Here is a 17,887-nt window from a genome sequence, read left to right on the forward strand (position 1 = left end):
AAGTGACATAGTTTCAGCGGTCATTAAAGTATGTCTTATTTACTTTGAAGAACTACTAAAATGGTGATTTTGGCAGACAGCATAGGCATCAGCTCTATAGAGATGAGATGATGACTTGGAGTGAAACAAAGTCATCGAATAAAACAAATGTAATATACATAACTGAAATATTTTATTAAACTAAAGTAATGTGAATAAATGATGGTTAATAAGTGATAAGCAGTAATGGGTAGTCACTGCCATCATGGAACTTTATTCTGTGTTGTCACAGCATTCAACCCACATAATGCATAGAGCATTTGTATTTTTTATAATCAAACTGAAACTACCTCAAAAAGCACTAATCTCTCAGCACTACAATCCGTACAGCGCTGTGAAGCAGAGAGCCAGAGCTCTGACGTCATGTATAGCACATGTTACTGTACAGCCACTGCGTTCCAATTTTGGCATTTAACACAAATCTGCCATTTTCAACACGTGTATGAGTGTAAAGGACTACGAGTACGGGTACGAGAGTAAGTCCAATGCAGATGTTTTTTGGCTCAATATCAAATTATTTCTGGGTAACAATTAAGTACCTTACTGTGATTGAAAACAATGAAAATGGTGGGGGAAAAAACTAAATTGCTTCTTAGCAAAGAGCAATTTCTCATGATAGAATTTTGCTAGGACTGTCTGGGAGTTGTCTGAGTGGAGAGGGGTAAACTGAAAACAAGCTGTTATTGGCAGAGAGCTTTGGAACTCTTATTCGTCTATTAACTCATTTACAATTTCACAGTATTCTCTCACACACACGCAAGATAATCTAATTCTTGACATAACTGGGCTTTTAAAATTAGGTGGTTAATTTACAGTATCACAACCACCGCTGTAAATGTATTTGAATAAACTAGTGGGAAATGAATGACTCAAATAGATAACATGAATCCCTTAGGCTATACAAATATGTTTTTAAATATTCAAGAAACGTTCGGAAAAACTAAAACTCCAGCTTTATATATATATATATTTTTTCAATTTCTTTGATGCCTGCCTACGATTTGGAACCGACGACAACCCCAGCAATGACAAATTATCCATCCTTATCCTCCCACACACATCTTCAGCTACTCGCAGCTTTGTTCACATTTTAAGGGGTAAAAAAACAACTATTAGCCTCCAAGCGAAGAAAACATCTCCAAAAAGAGGAGAGAGAAAGCAGGAGAGACGAGGAGTGATACTGCTAGCTCAGCATGGGGTTCAGTGTATGAAAATAACAATCAGTCAGGCACTGGGCTCACTGTGCTACACAGGGAACAGCTTCAGTGACATCCAGTAGAATCAGTTCCATGCTGTGGGGAAATACAGACTGAAATCACTGACTGAATTCAGCTACAGGCCATGGGGGGGAAGTGACTTCAATACAAACCAGTCAGTGTACTGTAGGCAAAACCTGGGAAACAGTGAACTACAGGGGCAACTTTGAGCCAGTCAGGGGCAACTTTGAGCCAGTCAGCTCAGCTCCAAGCTACAGGGGGAGATCAATAGAGAAGGCTGTATAATGTAGAGAGGATACTTCACTGAACTACATAGGCTACTGTATATACAGAGGAAGGAGCAGATCAGCAAAGCTAAGTTACAGCAGGACACATATCCTAGTACAGGGGAGAACGCTTCAGCACCAACCAAGTCAGTGTATTCTCTGGTACTAGCCTGGTCCCAGATTCATTTGTGCTGGTCACTGATCACAGGAGTTGGCAAGACAGTAGAAACATATGTAGGACCAGGCTAGGGATAATGCCACCCCTCAGTATTATGACAAGTTGTGTGGAAAGACATTTCATTTGTAAGTACCAAAATGGCATAGGTAATTATGGGAAACTTGTTTCTCATGAGAAGATGTTTACATGTCCAAAACTTCATGACTGTAGCTCAAACAGGGCAGGAGCTATGCTTGTTCAAATGTTGGTTTGATGGGGGACAAAATGTCTAATTAGCAAAAAAACGAACGGGCAGAGCTTATAGAAACGTGTTGCTCATGAGGGGATGCATATAACAACACCTCATTCCATGATAGTAGCTCAAACGGTACAGGAGACGTGCTTGTTCAAAGTTTGGAATTTCAGTTGATTACTACAGTACCCCCCTTGGGCCAATCAGTGTCATTGTGTACGTGCCGGATCTCTATGGCAAGATGCATCATTCACCAAAGTTTCGCCAAAATTGGGCTAGTGCTATCTGAGATATTGTGTGTGACGAACGTACTAAAAGACGGAGACAGAGCCACAGTCCCCTTCCAGATGTCATTGTGAGGACAGTAATACTATACAAGGCATGAGCCAGGTATTTGTCTATAGAGTGAAATCCTACTTTGCTACATTTTCTCTGATTTGTGAGAAGTAGTGGAAGGCAAGAGGGGCAAAAAGAGAGGGACTGTTCTAGTGCTGGAGATGATGACTATCTTGGACTTAAATGGATAATGGTGCATTACCTCTCCCAACCTCCCATCCTCCTCCCCCAACCTCCCATCCTCCTCCCCCAAAACCTAGAGAAAGAATGAAGGACTGAGCTAACCTTAATAGGCTATCTTTAGGTAATAGCTTTTCAGTGTATTGAGCCGTTCGACAATCATGCAGAACACGAGAGCAATACACAGCTCCAAAACAGACCTGAGGGGTAGGTGATGGGAACAAAGAAATGAGAGAACAATGTGGGAGGGAGGGAGGGAGGTATAAAACGGAATATAAGTTATGGTGGAATGTTGAACCTTTGGGTAGAGAGGATGGTGAATAGCCTTTTCACAGTTACGTGAAATGTACATAAAATTAACATTTTCCATCTTGAATAGCAGTAGGGAAGTATTTGTAATTGTCTGCCTTTGTAGGCTATAGATTTACCAACCTTCACCCATGACAAAGAGACAGGGACACTGCATTTCATACTGTACCTCTCTGTTCTAGAGTCCTGGACACCATCAAATATTTACCGAGTCTAATATTGATTTGTACAACAAACCCTCAGATAGATATTTAAGGGTTGTTGGAGCTGGACTGTGTTGTTTGTGTTGTAGGGATTAACATCCAAACACGTACCAGGTGTTAAAGGTCATGACCCCGCTGAGAAATGCATAGCCAAGAGTCGACCTTAGTGACCCTATCACACATCACCCTCTCCTCCTCCTATACTTCACACCACACCCTCTCCTTCCCTTAAACACACCCTGACAATGATGAAGGTTGGGGGTAAATAAGTATAAAACATTTAAATAAAAAAAGGCCTAATATTAAAAGCGGTCCTCCAAATGAGGGGTAGTGACAGGCAAAATAATTATTTATTTCATCATATAATTTTTTTTCAATGATGAATGTTGTAGTCAGTAGATTTGTCTAGGTAGGTAGATTTTGAATTTCAAACCAATTAACTACAGTTTAATTTATCAACGATGCACTCCTCAACTGCTCTCCGAGAGTGTGGTGGATCTCTAGTTTCTATGGGTCTGACTCACCTGGTGGGTAGTTGATCCTGTCTGCAGGGATGGAGAGGAGAGAATCCACGATGGAAGACCTTCTCTGGAGGAGAACAGAGATCATCTCAAATCCCTCTGGGCCCAGCAGCTCAAACAGCTGGAGGAGAGAGAGAGAGACAGATGAGAGATACAGAGAGAGAGAGAGAGAGAGAGACATTTACATTACATTTAAGTCATTTAGCAGACGCTCTTATCCAGAGCGACTTACAAATTGGTGCATTCACCTTATGATATCCAGTGGAACAACCACTTTACAATAGTGCATCTAACTCTTTTAAGGGGGGGGGGGTTAGAAGGATTACTTTATCCTATCCTAGGTATTCCTTAAAGAGGTGGGGTTTCAGGTGTCTCCGGAAGGTGGTGATTGACTCCGCCGACCTGGCGTCGTGAGGGAGTTTGTTCCACCATTGGGGTGCCAGAGCAGCGAACAGTTTTGACTGGTCTGAGCAGGAACTGTACTTCCTCAGAGGTAGGGAGGCGAGCAGGCCAGAGGTGGATGAACGCAGTGCCCTTGTTTGGGTGTAGGGCCTGATCAGAGCCTGAAGGTACGGAGGTGCAGTTCCCCTCACAGCTCCGTAGGCAAGCACCATGGTCTTGTAGCGGATGCGAGCTTCAACTGGAAGCCAGTGGAGAGAGCGGAGGAGCGGGGTGACGTGAGAGAACTTGGGAAAGTTGAACACCAGACGGGCTGCGGCGTTCTGGATGAGTTGTAGGGGTTTAATGGCACAGGCAGGGAGCCCAGCCAACAGCGAGTTGCAGTAATCCAGACGGGAGATGACAAGTGCCTGGATTAGGACCTGCGCCGCTTCCTGCGTGAGGGAGGGTCGTACTCTGCGAATGTTGTAGAGCATGAACCTACAGGAACGGGTCACCGCCTTGATGTTAGTTGAGAACGACAGGGTGTTGTCCAGGATCACGCCAAGGTTCTTAGCACTCTGGGAGGAGGACACAATGGAGTTGTCAACCATGATGGCGAGATCATGGAACGGGCAGTCCTTCCCCGGGAGGAAGAGCAGCTCCGTCTTGCCGAGGTTCAGCTTGAGGTGGTGATCCGTCATCCACACTGAAATGTCTGCCAGACATGCAGAGATGCGATTCACCACCTGGTTATCAGAGGGGGGAAAAGAGAAGATTAATTGTGTGTCGTCTGCATAGCAATGATAGGAGAGACCATGTGAGGATATGACAGAGCCAAGTGACTTGGTGTATAGCGAGAATAGGAGAGGGCCTAGAACAGAGCCCTGGGGGACACCAGTGGTGAGAGCACGTGGTGCGGAGACAGATTCTCGCCACGCCACCTGGTAGGAGCGACCTGTCAGGTAGGACGCAATCCAAGCGTGGGCCGCGCCGGAGATGCCCAGCTCGGAGAGGGTGGAGAGGAGGATCTGATGGTTCACAGTATCAAAGGCAGCCGATAGGTCTAGAAGGATGAGAGCAGAGGAGAGAGAGTTAGCTTTAGCAGTGCGGAGCGCCTCCGTGACACAGAGAAGAGCAGTCTCAGTTGAATGACTAGTCTTGAAAGAGACAGATGAGAGATACAAAGAGAGAGAGAGAGACACAAAGAGAGAGAGAGAGAAGCAAAGAGAGAAAAAGAGAGGGCAAGAAGGAGAGGAGCCGAGAGAGCGTAAGAGTGGGGGAGACATCAGCTGGTGTGCTTAAGCCAAAAACACTAAAGCAGTAAACAAACACATCCTATGGTTCAACCTCCATCCTCCCCTCCAAACACATGCATTTATTGCCAAGAATGAGCACCTGGTAATTACCATGCCCAAAGTAAGTCTGGGCCTGAGACAGAATAATGCTGTGCCGCTTAGCCCCCCAAACACAGCCACCTGGCACTTAGCTGGCTAGGGACAGCAAAACAACAGTAAACCTGACTGGGAGGGAAGTGATCACTGAGCTAGGAGCTGGCTAGCACAGGAGAGAAACATACAGTATTAACCATAGGGGGTGGAAATGCTGTGTGCAACAGACACAATGAGTGTTTTAGAGGTCGACCGATTATGATTTTTCAACGCCGATTCCGATACCGATTATTGGAGGACCAATTTTATTTATTTATTTGTAATAATGACAATTACAACAATACTGAATGAACACTTATTTTAACTTAATATAATACATCAATAAAATAATTTTTGCCTCAAATAAATAATGAAACATGTTCAATTTGGTTAAAATAATGCAAAAACAAAGTGTTGGAGTGTAACGGCTATCGTCGGTAGAAAGAGAGGAGGACCAAAGCGCAGCGTGGTATGTATCCATATTTATTAGAATACTTCTTCAATACGAACAAAACAATAAACAAACAAAAACCAACGAAGCTACAGTCCTGAACTAGAGAACATAGAACACATGAACGCACGAACAGGAACAATCACCCACAAACCAACAGTGAAAACAGGTTTCCTTAATATGGTTCCCAATCAGAGACAACATAAAACACCTGCCTCTGATTGAGAACCATATCAGGCCAATAAGACAAACCTAAACAAAGAAACACATAACATAGACTACACCCACCCAGCTCACGTCCTGACCAACTAAACAAAGACTAAACACAGGAGATAAGGTCAGGAACGTGACATGGAGAAGAAAGTAAAAGTGAAAAATTCTGAATGAACACTTTTATTTTAACTTAATATAATACATCAATCAAATCAATTTAGCCTCAAATAAATAATGAAACATGTTCAATTTGGTTAAAATAATGCAAAAAAGCAAAGTGTTGGAGAAGAAAGTAAAAGTGCAATATGTGCCATGTAAGAAAGCTAACGTTTAAGTTCCTTGCTCAGAACATGAGAACATATGAAAGCTGGTGGTTCCATTTAACATGAGTCTTCAATATTCCCAGGTAAGAAGTTTTAGGTTGTATTTCTAGGAATTATAGGACTATTTCTCTCTATACGATTTGTATTTCATATACCTTTGACAATTGGATGTTCTTATAGGCACTTTAGTATTGCCAGTGTAACAGTAGAGCTTCCGTCCCTCTCCTTGCTCCTACCTGGGCTCGAACCAGGAACACATCGGCAACAGCCACCCTCGAAGCAGCGTTACCCATCGCTCCACAAAAGCCGCGGCCCTTGTGGGGCAAGGGGAACAACTACTCCAAGTCTCAGAGCGAGTGACGTTTGAAACGCTATTAGCGCACACCCCGCTAACTAGCTAGCCATTTCACATCGGTTACACCAGCCTAATCTCGGGAGTAGATAGGCTTGAAGTCATAAACAGTGCAATGCTTGAAGCATTGCGAAGAGCTGCTGGAAAAACGCACGAAAGTGCTGTTTGAATGAATGCTTACAAGCCTGCTGGTGCCTACCATCGCTCAGTCAGACTGCTCTATCAAATCATAGACTTAATTATAACATAATAACACACAGAAAAACGAGCCTTAGGTCATTAATATGGTCGAATCCAGAAACTATCATCTCGAAAACAAAACTTTTATTTTTTCAGTGAAATACGGAACCGTTCCATATTTTATATAACGGCAGGCATCCATAAGTCTAAATATTCCTGTTACATTGCACAACCTTCAATGTTATGTCATAATTATGTACAATTCTGGCAAATTAGTTTGCAACGAGCCAGGCGGCCCAAACTGTTGCATATACCCTGACTCTGCGTGAAATGAACGCAAGAGAAGTGACACAATTTCACCTGGTTAATATTGCCCGCTAACCTGGATTTCTTTTAGCTAAATATGCAGGTTTAAAAATATATACTTCTGTTTATTGATTTTAAGAAAGGCATTGATGTTTATGGTTAGGGACAGTCGTGCAACGATTGTGCTTTTTTTCGCAAATGCGCTTTTCTTAAATCATCCCCCGTTTGGCGAAGTTGGCTGTCTTTGTTAGGAAGAAATAGTCTTCACACAATTTGCAACGAGCCAGGCAGCCCAAACTGCTGCATATACCCTGATTCTGTTGCAAGAAGTGACACATTTTCCCTAGTTAAAAGACATTCATGTTAGCAGGCAATATTAACTAAATATGCAGGTTTAAAAATATATACTTGTGTATTGATTTTAAGAAAGGCATTGATTTTTATGGTTAGGTACACGTTGGAGCAACGACAGTCCTTTTCCGTGAATGCGCACTGCATCGATTATATGCAACGCAGGACATGCTAGATAAACTAGTAATATCATCAACTATGTGTAGTTAACTAAGGATTATGATTGATTGATTGATTGTTTTTTATAAGATAAGTTTAATGCTAGCTAGCAACTTACCTTGGCTTCTTACTGCATTCGCGTAACAGGCAGGCTCCTCGTGGAGTGCAATGTAAAGCAGGTGGTTAGAGCGTTGGACTAGTTAACCGTAAGGTTGCAAGATTGAATCCCCGAGCAGACAAGGTAATAATCTGTTGTTCTGTTAACAAGGCAGTTAACCCACCGTTCCTAGGCCGTCATTGAAAATAAGAACGTGTTCTTAACTGACTTGCCTAGTTAAATAAAGGTTACATTTAAAGGTTACATTTTTTTTTTATTCTTTATTAATGTTTTGTACACTGTGCATTAGTGTACATGTAAACATACTAGAGGTCGACCGATTAATCGGAATGGACGATTAATTAGGACCGATTTCACGTTTTCATAACAATCGGAAATCTGTATTTTTGGACACCGATTTTTTACACCTTTATTTAACTAGGCAAGTCAGTTAAGAACAAATTCTTATATTAAAGCTAAAACGGCCTACCCCGGTCAAACCCAGACGACGCTGGGCCAATTGTGTGCCGCCCTATGAGACTCCCAATCACAGCCGGATGTGATACTGTCTGGATTCAAACTAGGGACTGTAGTGACACCTCTTGCACTGAGATGCAGTGCCTTAGAACACTGCGCCAGTCGGGAACACCTGCTCTTTCCATTATATAGACTGACCAGTTGAAAGCTATGATCCCTTATTGATGTCACCTGTTAAATCCAATTCAATCAGTGTAGGTGAAGGGGAGGAGACAGGTTCAAGATTTTTAAGTCTTGAGACATGGATTGTGTATGAGTGTGATTCAGAGGGTGAATGGGTAAGACAAAAGATTGAAGTGCCTTTGAACGGGGTATGGTAGTAGGTGCCAGGCGCACCAGTTAGAGTATGTCAAGAACTGTAACGCTGCTGGGTTTTTCACACTCAACAGTTTCCTGTGTGTATCAAGAATGGTCCACCACCCAAAGGACATCCAGCCAACTTGACACAACTGTGGGAAGCATTGGAGTCAACATGGGCCAGCATCCCTGTGGAATGCCTTCGACACTTTGTAGAGTCCATGCCCTGACGAATTGAGGCTGTTCTGAGGGCAAAAGGGGGTGCAACTCAATATGATATTAAACTGATTATGGCAGTAGGCAGAATATGCAAGCTTATCTTAAATCAGCGTAAGGATTAAATTGAAGGAAGCATACGTCGATTATAACACCTGGTTTTCTAAGCAATCTGGAATTATTAGGGCATGTAAACAGCTTAATCCGTGTTCCAGCGGTGTAATTGATATGCACATGTACCAGCACCGGTAGCACAAGCCTCCCTCTTACGCACGAGTGAAGTGAGTTTGGAAAAACTGAAAGTAAGCATCTTAGAAATACATTTCACAAACAAACTATATATGTCCAAACTCAATCAGGCTTCACAAAAATAACATGGCCGTTGTTGTAGAATGTTTATTTTGATTGCCGATTTTCTGCATTTATTTAAGTCCCATCAGGAAGCCTGACTTCAGAGGTGTCCATGTAAACATGATTATTAGGGAAATCATTTGTGCATGTAACCGTACTCAATGAGACAACATCAAAACCCACATAGTACCTGACAATTGAAGATATGAGCATTCTTGAATATATATAAAAAAATTATCCTGCATTATTTAAAAAGAAATAAAGCTAAAATACAATACAAAACTGATCCTTCAATTCATGCTTTTCAGTCTGCAGATGGATAAATGGATGGAAAGAGAGACTGCTCTTTTGCTTTTCCACATCCTCTCTGGGGACTTGGTTAGCCACAGCGGTAGGGGAGCCAAACAACAGACGCACTTTGATGATGTCAGGTGACAGGTCAGCCGCCCTCCTTTGTGAAGGGCAGTCTTTGTTCCTCTGTGTGCTGGGTCTTGGTTTTATTCTGTCTCCAAAGTCCTTTCCCTCTCAGTGACTGGAGGGTCATTCCATGTCATTTCAGAAAGCAATGACACCCACAATCTCTGATCATTCTGAAATCATTTCTGTCGTTTGAAACAGATAAGATTTGGCATGGGGGGGGGCTTTTGACAATTTCTTTGGAATCCTCATGTCTTACTCATTGTAAAAAAAGAAAAATTGGGGTCCAAATCAGATGTTATGTACTATATTTACTGAATTTGGGTGCAATCAATTAGCTTAATTTCTCAGAGATAATGTTGCAGGGGGCCTCCCGAGTGGCGCTGCGGTCTAAAGCGTCACTACAGACCCGAGTTCAATCCCAGGCTATGTCACAGCCGGCCGTGACCGAGAGACCCATGAGGCGACGCACTATTGGCCCAGTGTTGTCCGGGTTAGGAGAGGGTTTGGCCAGCTGGGATCTCCTTGTCCCATCGCGCTCTAGCGACTCCTTGTGGCGGGCCGGTCGCATGCACGCTGACTGCGGTCGCTAGCTGTACGGCGTTTCCGCCGACACATTGGTGCGACTGTCTTCAGGGTTAAGCGAGCAGTGTGTCAAGAAGCAGTGCGGCTTGGCAGGGTCGTGTTTCGGAGGAGGCATCACTCTCGACCTACATACGGGAGTTTCAGCGATGGGACAAGACTAACTACCAATTGGATATCATAAAATGATCTGTAACCTTCTGTTTCTTACAACAGAAACGATTTCAGAACAATCTGAGGTGGTGGGTGTCGAAAACCTTGTGCTTTTTGGAGGTGAAATGACCCTGGGACTGTTGTTATTGTTGGTCTGTTTTTCACCTGCTGCCCAGAGAAAATATATTTTTTATGGGCACTCATGAATTCTGTCCTTGAAGTTCATTGGATCCTCTCAGCCTGAAAGGGAAGGTGAGGAGGACAGAGAAGTCCGCTGGGAGTGAGAGACAGTTTTCCCCTCAGAAGAAAGGAGCTCACAGACCTAACCACCCTGAAGCCTTTTTTTTTTTACCTTTAAGCCTGGATGAGGCTGAGACATTAGGTGAACTGTAACTGTGAACCATAGATTGTTTTAGAAAATGCATAGGCTACAACAAGCTTTCAGGAAGACAGGCAACTATCAGTGTCCACATAGATCACTGGTTATAATACAAATGTTGAATGAGACTGCCATACAAGCAGCACACCTACATACAGTATGCCTTACAGCGTTCAAAACTATGAATATAATAACTCAAGTCTATATCCCGGTGATTTAATGGAGCTACAGCTTTTTTCACAACCACCAAAAACATACCTTTAAAATCAAGCTTTCTTTCTCTCCTCTCTTTCTCAAGCCACTGCTATTGCAGCAAATGTCATCATTCCAGGGGTACAAATGAGGTAATAAAATAAAAAGCGGGGGTTTATCCTCTGTCACATGTAATGGTACAGAGTACAGAGCCTTTAAACATTGCTGTTGAATTTGGAGTCACGCGCAGAGAGGTGCGTGGAGTGCACACACACAAAGGGCACTCCACATCTAAAGATGCCAGTAGGAGAGTTGGCTTCCAAATGTCAGCTACGTGAAGAACATTAGAAGAGAATGTAGACTCAGGTATTAGTAAAACCTACACTCTGCTGTGGCGAGAAGGAAAGAGAAGGGAGGGAGAGGGACTCAAGAGGAGTGAGGTACTGTCTAATTCATAAGTGAAAGTTATGGATGAAATCTCATTGCCAGAGGTCTCAGCATGTGGCCACAGAGCATGTGGCCTAAGGGGCACTCTGACCCTGACCTTTAACTGCTAACAGACAAGCACGCAGACACACACCTCTTCTAGACTGGATGCTGGATAGGGGGGCAAAACAGAGAGCCACTAATAAATGATATTAATTAAATGTGTGTGGTGACCTTGTGTTTTTGTGGGCTGCAGGGGAGCGAGGGAGAGAGAGAACAGGAAGAATTAAGCACCTGTATAAGAGAGATGGGAGCTCTGCCCAGAGCCTCATCAATCCATCCTCTCGTCTGTCACAACCTGGCATCTCTCCCTCTGTGTAAGTGTGTTATTTTCTTGTGGAAGAAGTGAACAACATGTCTCAATAACACCATGGCTCAGCACAGACTAAGTGCTGGCTTAATTGCCTGTTGTTGCCCAGTTCTTCTAGCTAGTCTTGAATCATTGGTAACGGCGCAAATCCTTTCCACATACACTAAACCCAAGGTCTTTCCACCCTCTAAAAACCTGAGAATCTCAGACATTAAACATTGAACCTAAACACTGTTTCACTTATTGTGTGTGGCATACAATACCGCAGCCTTTATCCTGGTGTGCATGTCAGGCATACTGCAGCCTTTATCCTGGTGTGCATGTCAGGCATACCGCAGCCTTTATCCTGGTGTGCATGTCAGGCATACTGCAGCCTTTATCCTGGTGTGTATGTCAGGCATACCGCAGCCTTTATCCTGGTGTGTATGTCAGGCATACCGCAGCCTTTATCCTGGTGTGTATGTCAGGCATACCGCAGCCTTTATCCTGGTGTGTATGTCAGGCATACCGCAGCCTTTATCCTGGTGTGTATGTCAGGCATACCGCAGCCTTTATCCTGGTGTGCATGTCAGGCATACCGCAGCCTTTATCCTGGTGTGTATGTCAGGCATACCGCAGCCTTTATCCTGGTGTGTATGTCAGGCATACCGCAGCCTTTATCCTGGTGTGCATGTCAGGCATACCGCAGCCTTTATCCTGGTGTGCATGTCAGGCATACCGCAGCCTTTATCCTGGTGTGTATGTCAGGCATACCGCAGCCTTAATCCTGGTGTGTATGTCAGGCATACCGCAGCCTTTATCCTGGTGTGTATGTCAGGCATACCGCAGCCTTTATCCTGGTGTGTATGTCAGGCATACCGCAGCCTTTATCCTGGTGTGCATGTCAGGCATACCGCAGCCTTTATCCTGGTGTGCATGTCAGGCATACTGCAGCCTTTATCCTGGTGTGCATGTCAGGCATACCGCAGCCTTTATCCTGGTGTGCATGTCAGGCATACTGCAGCCTTTATCCTGGTGTGCATGTCAGGCATACCGCAGCCTTTATCCTGGTGTGCATGTCAGGCATACTGCAGCCTTTATCCTGGTGTGCATGTCAGGCATACTGCAGCCTTTATCCTGGTGTGTATGTCAGGCATACCGCAGCCTTTATCCTGGTGTGCATGTCAGGCATACTGCAGCCTTTATCCTGGTGTGTATGTCAGGCATACTGCAGCCTTTATCCTGGTGTGTATGTCAGGCATACTGCAGCCTTTATCCTGGTGTGTATGTCAGGCATACTGCAGCCTTTATCCTGGTGTGTATGTCAGGCATACCGCAGCCTTTATCCTGGTGTGCATGTCAGGCATACTGCAGCCTTTATCCTGGTGTGCATGTTAGGCATACTGCTGCCTTCCTATGTGATAGGGCCTTCCTGGAGAAGCAGTAAGATCTTCCTCCTCTCCTACAAGGTTAAGGTCAGCTCTCCAGATCTCTCCAAACTTCAGATCTCTCCAGACACGTACCACGTCAACCTCACACCCACACACTAAAGGCCAAGGTTGACCTGCCGTGGAGACGAGGTCCAAAGTGGATGTGGTCTGAACCGGGGTTTAAACCCCAGAGGCCAGCTGGCTAAGGTCAAGGAATAACTGAGGTTTGGGTCGGCACAATAGTGTGAAAAGGGTAAAGGTGGTGTGAGAGGGTGCTGCTCACCTCGTTCTGCAGCTCGTCGTCACTCTTGGTGGAGGCCAGCATCTCAAACAGGGAGATGCACAGTTCCTCAGGGCTGGAGGAGATCATGTTGCCTCCGTTCAGGAACTTCTCCACCTCCCTCCTCAGGATGGTCCCATCCCCAGGGCTCTGAGCCCCTCCCGGGCTTAGCCTGCCTCCATCCGCCTCTCCCCCATTACCCCAGAGGCCTTGGTGGTTGTTGAGGAAGCTGTGGAAGTCCAGGCCTCCACCAGGGGTCTCGTCTTCAGGGTCCCCCGCCCAGGGCAGGGCCTCCTGGGGGTCCAGGGTGTAGCAGTCATAGGAGAAGGTGATGATGCGTCCGAAGGCCGAGCCGCGCTGAGGGGCGCGACAGGAGCTCTGGGAACGAACAAACTCCTCCACCTGTAAAACATGAATAAATAAATAAATACATACATAAATAATAGAGCATTATAAATACATACATCAAGAAAAATATGATAGTAGAATAATAAAATACTAGGAAGAAAACGTATAAACCAAAAAGTAACCTTTTTTATATCTTATTTTAAGTATGCCTATATATAGTCCTAGTATTTTAATAAAATTTGATTTTGGTATTTCAGTTGTACCCAAAGACCAAATTAGACTCCCCCCACCTGGGACTCTCCCAGAGGGGCCACAGCCTGGGACACAGCAGCACAGGAGGTGTCGGCTGCCGAGGAGGGGAAGGGGCCGAACATCTGGTTGATGGCCCTCGTCTCCTCGTGACCCACATGGTCCTTGTAGTGGAAAGTCTCAAACAGGAAGACAGCAGCACTCTCAATGGTGTCCTGGCCATGCTCTGTCCCCACTGCCAGAGACATGGGGAAACAACAAAATATTTAGTTAGCTAGATACCATCATCATTTATTATGAGCCCAGTTTCTTTAGTCCCACTCTTCAACTGAGGCAATACGGGCTGCCATCAGCATCACAAATATGCTGATGATGATTATTGTGATTATTAGAAAACCCACTACCATTTACTATTACTATTACCATTAGTGATATCTAGCTGACTAGTGGCTACTGAAATGTGACATTTCTTGCTGCACTGCTGTATGCTCCAACTGTATGTTCCAAGCAGTAAAACGCTAGCATTGTCTAGCACTGCTCATCAGAGAAATGAAAGAAGAAAAAGAGCACTTTCTAAAAGACATGTGTCCTCCCACCGTAGCTCATTTAGAGCTCTGTTAAATCAAGGGAATCAGGACTAATTGTCCAAAAGAGATGAGGGAGAGAGAGGAGAAAAAGAGAGAGAGAGAGAGAGATAAAGGGTGATACTTAGAGAGGCAGAGAGAAACGAATGAAAAGGATTTAAGCCAATTAAAATGGCCTAAAAGCGTCTCACTCTCCACTGTGTATGTCAGGGCACAATGGGTGCTTTTCATCGTCATTCTCAGTGGTCTCTGGAGATCTACTTTATTCTCTATGCTCTAGGTAGACAGGTTAAGGGCACATTAAAAAGGACCAAAATTACAAGGTCAAGAACCTTTCAAAAATATCCCAAATACGTGTTTATTATCACGGAAGGCTCTCTAGACTTTCAATGATGAGGACAAAAAAAGAGTAGTGGCGAACAGAAATCAAATAAATACAACAAAATTGTCTTTTTCACAGGATTTCAAGAAGGTAGGTAGGACATCATGTTTCTCTTGGTGAGCTCTTAGACAGCGTTTCAAAGTAAAAATCCTGCCTGCACAACATGGTTTCAGTGACCTACTGCATGTGTCTATTGTTAGAATCTACTGTACTCTTATTTTTCTGACAACATCCTGACATTCTCTACTAAAACACCTCAGCTAAGGAACATGCGTCAAGCTCTACACTATATTATTCATCTTTCAGAGACACTGACCCTGGCCTGATACACATGAGCCATTGGACAGCGACACACCCCCAGGCAGCCAGCTTCCACTAGCTGTCCTGAGCTCTTGATCCTCCACATACATGTAGCTGCTGTTAGAACCCCAGGCTTGTTCTCAATTTGTCTTCCATCGATTCTCCTCGTCACCTTCTCAAAACTAGTTGGAGGAGAAGGTCAGAGGGGAGGAACCTTGGATGTTTTCCTCTAATGTGTTTTGAGAAGGAGGTGAGGCAAGGAGATGTGAGGAATCAAGGCTAGACCAATTGAGCAAGCCTCAGAGATGCCTTCTCGTGTGTCGGGCCTCAGTCTCTTCCGGTACACTACAGAGGTGCTCCACACGGGGAGAGTCCACTCTCCGCTGCACTCCACTGATCTGTCAGGGATGCAGTGGGATTAGGGGGACGGAGGGGTGTGTGATCCCCCAACAGGCAGTATCAGAATAGTAATAAGAGCAGTAGGAGAAGGCCCTGTGTTGCACCGCTGTACAACTTCTGGGGGAATGTGGGGGATTTGCATCTAATCTAATTATAAGTCACATCAGGACACCTGAATGCCGTTGTGGGGTGATAGAGGACTAATGCACATTTTGACAGCGAGGAAATATAATACATTTAATTGCGGCCCTCCGGACCTCAGCGAAGACCAAATGCATAATTCTAAGTCCTTTTCATAACTCAAAGACATAGTGCAGCAGCAGCATACGCTCAATTCCTTGCATAGCGAGTGAATTTGAAATAAGCCTTTCCTTTAGCATTGGGTATTAGTGCTCATCAGGTCAGGGGGTTCAGTGCAAGGAGGGCCGGCAGCAGTATTAACATCATGCCTTTATTACAATCAGCACTTCCATGTCCTCTAAAACTAAAGCATTTTAACTGGAGCTCTGATAATCTCCCAGCGACCCTCATTAGTCCCTCTTTTCCCTCAAGCAGCAGTTTTCACACTGTGGAGGATTTAGCTCTGGGAGAACAGGGCCAGAGGTGGTGGTCTGAGGACCAGGCCCAATTTCCTCCTAAGTTGAGTATCTCAATACACACCAACAACTTAACAAGCCCCCAATCAGAATGAGAGAGGAGAAATTAGGGGAATAGAGGGAGAGGCAAAGATTAGAATATATTTTCAAACGGGGGAGAGAGAGCGGATTAAAGAAGATAACAGGAAAAGAGGTAGCATGGTAAATGGGAGCTGGAGAAAGCGATATCAAGGAGGGAAGTGCGTGAAAAAGCACTACAAGTAGCCTGTGTTCACAACAGCCCAAAACATCCTCCTCAATTAGCTTAATACTGTGATATTAATACTGTGATAATACTATGGTACTGTGATTTTATTGCAATTCGATGTTCCAAACCCATTTCTCCCCAAATGTCTTCTGCAGATGTTCAAGAGAGAGCAATGAGAAAATTTGTTTTTATCATGGGCATAAGTGATGAAAACAAATTGGCTCCCTATTTAAAAATATTGATAACAAGCTTCCAGTGCTGGTAGTTTTGGTGCTGGTACAGCCGACTACCAATAAAATAACATTGTGATATTGTTAAATCGCGATAGTGTCCCATCACAATGGTTAGTCGTATATGGTCTGTAATGTAACTTGCTTTGGGTTAGCCTTACCTTCAGATCATATACTTCTTCAGAGAAGTCTTCCTGCTCGCTGACAGTAGAGAAGGAGCGCAGGGCGCCAGTGAGCCGGGGTGGAGACATTGGTTGCCTTCCACTCTGTGGTCCATAAGATGCTACCAAACACAGTCTATCTCTGATCTGAAATTTACAAAATATTCACACATACGCTATAAAATCAATAGCGGAGTAAACAAAATAATACATTTTCCCTCACCACCAACAAAGAGACTAGATGTGTTTTCAATTGGAAGATAAAGTTACATAGATGCTGTCATATTACTGAAGTGTATTGGGTAACTAATTTAGGTAACGTGGCTAAATGCTTGGTCTGACAGTCAGCCTGTCAACTCCACTGACAGCTAGCTAACTTTAGTAAACTCTGGCTAGCATCATCACTTAGTTAGCTAGCTCAGCTGACAATGCATGCCGTGGCTAATAATAATACAGCCTCTTGCCAAAATAAGTCTTTGAAAGAAATGCTGTAAACTCAATGTCAACAACGTGCTTTTGTTAATATGAATAGAATAGTTAATGTGAGATAACTAGCTAGTTTAGCACAGTGGGAGGGAGACAAAATAGAGAGACTTGCGTTAGGTAACAGCTAACGTTAACTGCTTCAACTTGCCACGTCTCCCGATACAATGGCCACAAATGCAGGACAGTGTGGTACGTCATCACAATAATACGAATACCTGTACTCGCAACGACAGCAAGGACTTAATACTCACGTTTCTACACTTTCAGAAGCGTTTACGTCAGATGTTCTGTCAAAGGTGGATTAGCGGGTATTGTAGTACACGTATAAATACTTGTAGGCCTGTAGACATGGAAAGGACTACAATATCTATATTAATTGATAAAAGAAGCAAGCCAGCAGTAATCAATCTGTGAGCGAGAAATCAGCGAGCTACAGGTATTTATGACAATTATCTTTGCCTACAGTATCATCAAAGTTATTGATAACTAACTCCTTTCATTTGTGAAAATATTTTTGTTCACAGGTATAATTTTGGGGTGTGTGAAAAGGGTCCTTGCGTGGAAACGTCTGGGAA

At 44.0% G+C, this 17,887-nt stretch overlaps 1 pseudogene; it reads right to left on the reverse strand.

The window, feature by feature from the left end:
* Positions 1 to 16,962, reverse strand: part of LOC129837154 (activating signal cointegrator 1 complex subunit 3-like) — a 277,375-nt pseudogene extending 260,413 nt beyond the window's left edge.
* Between the last annotated feature and the right edge of the window lie 925 nt (positions 16,963 to 17,887).

Source organism: Salvelinus fontinalis, chromosome 38 (assembly GCF_029448725.1).
Source record: "Salvelinus fontinalis isolate EN_2023a chromosome 38, ASM2944872v1, whole genome shotgun sequence".
Classification (NCBI taxonomy): Eukaryota; Metazoa; Chordata; class Actinopteri; order Salmoniformes; family Salmonidae; genus Salvelinus; species Salvelinus fontinalis.